Source organism: Pinus tabuliformis, chromosome 3_1 (assembly GCF_031772625.1).
Source record: "Pinus tabuliformis cultivar Carrire ecotype Pingquan chromosome 3_1, CPIR1, whole genome shotgun sequence".
In the NCBI taxonomy this organism is placed as follows: Eukaryota; Viridiplantae; Streptophyta; class Pinopsida; order Pinales; family Pinaceae; genus Pinus; species Pinus tabuliformis.
This window is the reverse complement of record NC_142301.1, coordinates 481,507,855-481,516,495: the sequence shown is the minus strand read 5'-3', so window position 1 is coordinate 481,516,495 and position 8,641 is coordinate 481,507,855.

The following is an 8,641-nucleotide window of genomic DNA, read 5'->3' as shown; positions in this document are numbered from 1 at the left end:
ATATATATATATATGAGGCCTTCACTGGATGCTTACAAGAGACTTAGCCCATACAATTCAGGATGTCGAGTTGATCGTAGTGGTACCATTCACTTGTTAGCTTCAATTTTCTAGCAGTCCCAAATTTTTTGGAAGTGACTTCAAGTGACCAAGATCCGTGTATGGTAGAAACCAAATCTCAAGTCATGGCCAGTGAGAAGATCGAGCGCCTTGAAACAAGGTTGGATGATTTCAAGGAACAACTAGACAAAATTTCAGCATCAATTGTAGACCTCACTAAGAGCATGCTGAGGTTTCACTAGGAGGCACATAGTATTGATGAACACCTTGAAGGAGAATCTAGCCATCATATTCACTTCCATGGAAATAAACAACATTCCCACCCTCGGCCACCCAAGCTGGACATGTATAAATTTGATGTCTCTAATCCGACAGTATGGATAGCACAAATGGAACAATATTTCATTCTAAATGATATTCATGATGATCAAACTAAACTACAAGTGGGAGCCCTTTACTTGGACCAAGAGAGATGGAAATGGTGGCAGTGGCATGTGAAATGTTATCCTAGGAACATAACTTGGCACGTGTTCTCAAAATCCCTTTGTGACTGCTTTGACAAAGAATCTAATTTTTTGGGCCGTCTTACTAAGCTCTGACAGACAGGCACAGTAAAAGACTACATTGCAGCCTTTGAGACATTGGCCATCCGAACAGAAGGTCTAGGAGATGAATTCTACTTGGAGTGTTTCATCAGTGGTCTCAAAGAAGCCATCCAAGCACATGTTTGGATGCACCACCCACCTACATGGATAGACGCTTGCACAAAGGCTATCGAAGTGGAACTTGCTTTAGCTACCCAGTCTACTCATCTAAATTTCGTAGCCAAGGGGAGTCCCACACAAGCTCAAGGCTCTACCTAAACACTTAAGGTTCAAAATGTGTCTCCAGCAGAAATGGCGGAAAGACGAAAACAAGGATTGTGCTACTACTATGATGACAAATACTCCTCGAGGCATAAATGCAAGGAACCTAAATTCTTTCAAATTGATGTTACTGATCACAACTCATCTAAGGAAGCCCCACCCCTTAGGGGACCAGAGGATGAAGACGAGGAAACCCTGCATGACAATGATCTCACAGTTATGTCAGATGAACCAGTTATCTTGCTACATGCTTTGGCGGGCATTTTTGTGCCCCAAACTCTCAAAATCATAGGTTTTCTTAAACATCGCCTCGTAGTGGTATTGATTTAGAGTTGCAGCACTCATAATTTTATCCATAAGCAAGACGCTGAAGTTGTTTATTATTTTGTAAGGGAAGTCTCTAATTTCCAAGTCCTTATTGTTGATGGGGGGATAATGAAATGTGAAGGCCACTACAAAAATATTAAACTTTAAAGGGGAGACTACCACCTAAAGACCCACATATTTGCGATTAATATGGGTGGTTGTGACATTGTCTTGGGTGTTGAGTGGATTCGCACACTAGGCCCAATCACAATGGATTTCCAGGAGTTATATATGAGATTTAAGCAGAATAACCACATTCATACACTACGTGGACTCCATACAGGTGCTCCTACCATCATCAGCTCACATAGAATGGGAAATTTGTTGAAAAAGGGCCATCATGGAGTCATTGCCCAGTTTAATACCATCCAGGCCATATAATCCACTACTCTTCATATTCATCCTTAGATGCAATAGGTCTTAGACTCCCACTAGTAGGTATTTAACAAACCTAAAGAGATTCCATCCTCTAGAGGTGAACATGATCATAGCATCCCTTTGGTCCCATGGGCCCAACCACCTAATGTGTGCCCATATCGATATCCTTTCACCCAAAAGAATGAAATTAAAAAAATCATCAAGGAACTCCTTGAAATAGGTGTTATTCATCCTAGCATCAGTCCTTATTCATCACTAGTGGTCATGGTGCTAAAGAAAGATGGAGAATTACGCATGTGTCCGAACTTTCAGGCCCTTAACAAGCTCATTGTCAAAGACAAATTCCCTATTCCATTTGTTGATGATCTTCTTGATGAACTACATGGAACTCAATTATTTACCAAGCTAGATCTTTGCTCTAGCTATCACCAAATGTGCATGAGAGAAGGGGACAGTCCCAAGACTCCTTTCTGAACTCATGAAGGCCATTATGAGTTCTTGGTCATGCCATTTGGTCTTTGTAATGCTCCATCTACTTTTCAAAGCCTCATGAATCACCTGCTGAAACATTATCTCCAAAAATTTATCATCGTTTTCTTTGATGACATTCTCATCTACAACCTAACCTCAGAAAAACATATTCAGCATGTAGACCTTATCTTGCATCTACTACGGAATCACAAATTATTTGTCAAATTGCCGAAGTGTTATTTTGGCATGGAAGAATTCGAGTATTTGGGACACATTGTGGGTCGTGAAGGTGTGAGGGTTGATCCGAGAAAGATACAGGCAATGCAAGATTGGCTCCAACCAAAACCCTTGAAGAGTTTGAGGGGATTCTTGGGTCTCACTGGCTACTATCGCAAAGTTGTCTGTAATTATGGTGGCATTGCTAGACCTCTCACTAACCTTCTTAAGAGAAATTCATTCCTTTGGACTGTTGCAACATAACAAGAATTTGTGACTCTAAAATAGGCCATGTGTTTCACTCCAATATTGGCACTACCGGACATCACCAAATATTTTGTGATTAATGTGATGCTTCAGGTACTGGTATTAGTGCTCTCTTAATGCAGGAAGGTCGACCCTTGGATTTAACCGACCAACAACTGAGTGGGAAACATCCGGGTCAATCTACCTATGAGAAAGAAATGATGGCCATCTTACATGCAGTATATACTTGATGACCATACTTATTGGGGCGGTGTTTCCAAATACGCATAGACCATCAAAGCCTCAAATATTTTTTGGAGTAACATCTCTCCTCTCCACATCAAAATAAATGGCTGGCCAAAATGTTGGGATATGATTATGAGAAAATTTACAAGAAAGGGCATGACAATGTCGTAGCATATGCTTTATTGCTCCACTTTTAGGATGAAAGAGCCCTACTATCAATCTCTCTTCCCATACCAAATTCGATTGAATTAGCACGCAAGGAATGGTTTTCACACCCCTCTCTCTCCCAACTTATTAATAACTTCAAAGAAGATCCTAATTCCTCAGTCAGATATTCTTGGAAGGATGAGATTCTTCGCTACAATGATCGAGTAGTTATATCACCGACATCCACCCTCAAAACTCACATTTTGGCAAAGTTGCACTCATCTCCCACTGCAGGGCATGCAGGCTTTCAGAAGACTTATGCTCACACTTGTTTTTCTTTCTTTTGGGTGGGCATGAAAAATGACATTCTTACTTTTGTAGTTGAATGTGATGTGTGTCAAAGCCACAAAGGAGAAATATTCAGGTTACCAGGAACCTTACAGCCTATTCCACTCCCTCCCTCCATCTGGACGGATGTTTCCATCAATTTCATTACTGGTCTCCCAAATTCAGGGAAAAAATACGTCATCATGGTGGTTATGGACAAACTTTCTAAATATGCTCATTTTTTCACTCTACCCCACCCATTTACCCCCACTTTGGTGCCTCAAGCTCTCATGGACCAGATCTTCAAACTTCATGGCATGCCAACTTCCATTGTGTCTGATCATGACCCGACTTTCACTAGTAAATTTTGACAAGAACTTTTCAAGCTACAAGGCACCCAACTCCAACTAAGTACTGCCTATCATCCCCAAACCGATGGTCAAACTAAATCAGTTAACAAATGTTTGGAGACATACCTAAGATGCCTCACTTTAGAAAAGAAACATCAATAGGTATAGTGGCTACCTTTAGTAGAATGGTGGTATAATACTAACTATCATGAAGTGACCAAGATTACTCCATCTGAATCAGTGTATGCCCAACTCCAACCTCCACATATTTCTTATATCCCTAGATGCTCTAAGATGCAAGTAGTTTATCGACTCCTACAGAACTATGTTTTCATGCTAGCTCATCTCAAAGATAATCTCCATCAAGCTCAGAATCAAATGAAGCAACAGGTAGACCAACATCATTGAGACCACACATTTCAAGAAGGGGATCAGGTATTCCTGCGGCTGCAACCATATAGGAAAACGTCACCCAAAGAAAAGGGCTGCCAAAAGTTAGCTCCAAAATTCTACGGACCTTATCAAATACTTCAGCACATTGGAGGAGTAGCCTACAAGCTGGCCTTGCCACCGACTTCAAAATTCCATCGAGTCTTCCATGTATCATGCCTCAAGAAAGTGGTGGGGAACAATTGTAGAATTCAAACTAGTCTACCCGAATTGGATGAGGAAGGTTCACTCTAGCTCCAACTAGAACAGGTCCTCGACACTAATGAAAGACATTTGCATGGCCGCATGATCAAGGAAGTCCTCGTTAAGTGGAAAGACACCTCTCGAGAAGATGCGACCTGGGAGCCAACCACTATTCTTCATCAATTTCCACAGCTTCATCCCTGAGGAAAAGGCCGCTTTTGATGGAGGAGGGCTTGTTAGGGTCCAACCCTAACCCCTTTTTTTATGTAATAAACCCAATAGGGTCGAGTCATAGTCATAGTTAGTTAAAGAGTCAATAAGCCTATATTAATAATTGTAAGTGGTTGACCTGCATTTAAGAAAGGGACCACAGTTAGTTGCAAATGGGCCATAATTAATAAATAAAGTGGTTAACCCAGGTTATGCAAAGGACCACTAGTCGTTAGGTTGTTGAAGGTCATTTCACTATAAATAGTTGTAGATAGAAGGGAAAGATCATCAAGTCTTATTTTGTAATCAATCTCTACTCTGTTGGAGATTTCCCCATTGAAGAGGTAAGTGAACATTGCATTTATATATGAATAATAAAATACTTGTTTTTTTCTCATTTTATTCTATGTTGGGTTGTATTTCTTCGTAAATTTGGTATTCTAGAAATTCTCACAAGTAAAGAGAATAACAACCCATTTTTGAACTAGGGAAGGACAGAGTCCCATTAACTATCCAACCAACCCACGCTTAGCCAAAGAGAGAGTATCTTTGCGAGGAATTACAGGGAGAAGTTCAATTTATGGTATTTCGTCAAGGTTCTTCACAAACTTGGACATGGATGGTTAGTCATAGGGAGGCCTAAGAAAATCGATGAGGCTTGGAAAAAACCAAGGTAATAGGATCAGGGCAGGCGCATGAGAGGGAGGGTGATCTCCCTTTAGAGAAGCCTCTAGAGGGATCATCAGGGGTTGAACAATGATCAGTAAAAGAATCTTAGAAAGGGAAGAGGCAGAGGCTCAACACGCCATGACAAGAATTTTCAAAAATGAATTTTAAGCAACAAAAAATCACAATCTTTCTTGAAATTATTTTACTGAATTCTGATGAAAAAGTCTATTTCATCTATAAGTCAAACAATGGACATCAAAAATACTATAGAGAACATTAATTTTTAAAACATTACTAAAAGCAATAGGAGGAAGAGGTTGGGGGGTAAGCTCACCACCATAATTCTTGCCAAAACGTTTAAGTGGGTGGCATGGCCAACCCTCCCCATAGATTAAGTAAGTGAGCGCCCATATCAACATTAATAGACATGAAAAGTTACCAACCTTGTTCTACCTCTAATTGTAGTGCATTCCCACTACAAGATTTATGTTGTCTAGTGGTTTGTCACCTACCACAAGTGGCATTTCTCTAGAGGCCCTCTAATGTGGTGGGGTATATACATGGGAAATTCGTTATGCAGTCAGAGTATTATAGTTTGTTTGTGCCTATTACTTGGGGTTATATCTAGACAATGGAGTTAAGGTGACCACACATCAAGGAAAATCTTAAGGATGGAAATTTATCTTAAAGTTTAGAAACCTTGGCGAATCTTTCTAGTCCCTAATATGCAAATTCTAAAATGTTTGGCAATATTTTTGTAAAAATATGTATATTTCTAATGATTTTATATATATAAAATTTTGGCGATTTTTAAGGTAAAATAATTTTATACTATAAAATGTGGGCGAATAATTTTTAGAAAAAATGGTAATTGGCGACTTGCTTTTTTGGAAAAAACATAGAAAATTAGCCCACTTGCGAATATTAGCCCCTACAATTTTCCCTGCCACACATATCTTAAGTTCTTTAAAATTAAATGGTGATGGGCCAAAATGGGACATGTAGAGCGAGAGGGAAGAATATGTCATAGTCATTGTTAGTGTCAACAAGGTTTCTTATTAGTCTTAGGGGTTCGATCCAAAATTAGAACTTGATGTTGCCGCCGTTGGGGCCTCTTTCATAATTTGTCACCTTCTAGACTTTCACAATGGGGATGCCTTCTTGTGGGGTACTCCTTATTCCTAGTGATTCTATTTTTCTTTCTTTCTGGTCTTCTTTGAATATTTCTAGTTTAGATTGTTATGTTCGGGATGTTGCTATTTAGATTTTGACTTCGAGGTTCAAAAGAAACTATTGGTATTTCTGACCTTTCTAGGAAATTTCAGCTACCCTCTTGTCTGCAATTGTTATTATTAATCCTTGTGTCTTTCTTATTAACATCTTTCCTATTTTTCCGCCAACTCTTGTACATATATCCCATGTTTCTTTTGGCCCTTCCTCTTCTCCATTATATTGACTCTTGTGCTTTACATTTGATACTGGCCTCCCCTACACACCCTACCTCGATAATGTATGCACAATCGCAGAGGGGGAGGAGGGTGTGGGCCCTAAGGCAGTCCTTGAGCCCAAACTCAGGCTTAGGAGGATGCAACCATCTACCATTCCACCACCACCTTTGTTATTCAAGATCAAATTTTCTTCCTTGAAACTCTCATAGCTAATGATTGTCAAGACCTATCTGTCTCCGATATTCTTGAAGAGGTTTCTCACTAGGTTCCCATCCCTGGTCACACCAGAGGAACATGAAAGCAATACCTCAATTCCATTACTCTACATTAGTAGTTGAAAATGCTCCTAGGTAGAGTGTTGAAGGAGAAACAAGTGGAGTAAGATTACATCTTCCCTTCTTTGAATGATATCAAGTGTGCTAAGCAATACCAACGATCACGTCTACAGATTATAGATGTTAGGATACGTCACTTGGAGAGCCACTTCGAGTTTGGTGAGAAGCATCCTGCTCCTCCTAGTTCTAGTGCTAAGGATCCTGGTCTACGGACTTCCTTGGACTTCTGATTTTCTATTATGTTCTACAGTATTGTTTTGGTAGGCAACTTAGTAGTTGAGAGACCTATTTTTTTAGCAGATATTTTTATCTTATTCAGACTTCACTTACTTTCAATATGTGGGCAATATATCCACTTCCTGAGTGGAAGATTGACATAGCCTATAATGTCTTTAGTGAGATCATGGACATATGGTACTTGTATAAGCATGTTTTGAAATTTTAAGGTAATACGAATACTAATTCACTAAAAAGTTTACTAAGAAAGCATTAAAAATACTATGGAAAATGTTGAATTTAAAATATTTTTGTGAAAACCATCAATATATTTTGTTTCCTATGTGGCAGATTGAGGCTACGTATAGTATTTGGAGGGAGATCATTAACACATGTTAGTTATAACTAGATGTTTTAAAATTTTGGATTAATACCAATACTAATTCACACACAACAAGAAATACTTTAAAAAAAACATTAAAAATACTATGGAAAATGTTGAATTTAATATTTTTTTGGAAAAAAATATTTTTAAATGAATCAAATAAACAATTTATTATAAAAAGGAAATGAATATTCACCCTTAAATAACATTAAATATTGTGTAGCATTAAACATTTTGTAGAATCAACATGCATCATAAAATTATTATAATAAATAGTACCATGATTCACTCTTAGACAACATTCAATTCTATTTGCGTTATACTAGACTAATCCATTTAACTCTGGATCTAGTGTGGAGAGGTATAAAACGAGGTTTTCACTTCTAGGGATTTGACCATTTAGGTGTATGATATATAAGGATTTAGATGGATTTAGACTGGTATATATAAAAAAAAAAATTAATTCATATCAATAACTAGGAAAAAAAGGAATTTGAGACAATTCTATTTCTCTGTTACGCATTATTTTGTCACCATGAAACTTGATGAATATTAATATATTTCTCACCATTTGTGAACATGTTTCATTGAACTCCCTTAGAGGTCAAACAACCAAAAATACCTTGAAGAAGATGAGAAATTTGGGAAAAATAGCTTGTATACTTTGTCAAGTAATCCCTGTGCTCTTTTACCTAGAAGTTTATGCGCATTTGCTGAACTTATCCCTGAGAATAATGCAGAACTACGCTCTTTTTACCACCATAGACCGCACAGGTCAATCAAAGAAAGTAAAAATAAAAAGTACATTCTAGAAACATATTTGGTCAAATATATCCCAACTGAAAGCTTCCAGGAGATGCCTATTCCAGCCATAACCCTCAGGTGATGGATGTTAATCCCTTTCCTCAAGGAACCCTAATCTCTCAATTAGAGGATATCACCCTCCTCTTTTGGATCTAAAACTTCTTCCTCTTGGCCTATAAAATGACTAAAGGGTAAAAGGTTTGAAGAGGTCAGAACACAGAGAATGTAAACTTATGCTTCTAGTTTGAGATTGGAATGCTTATCATCT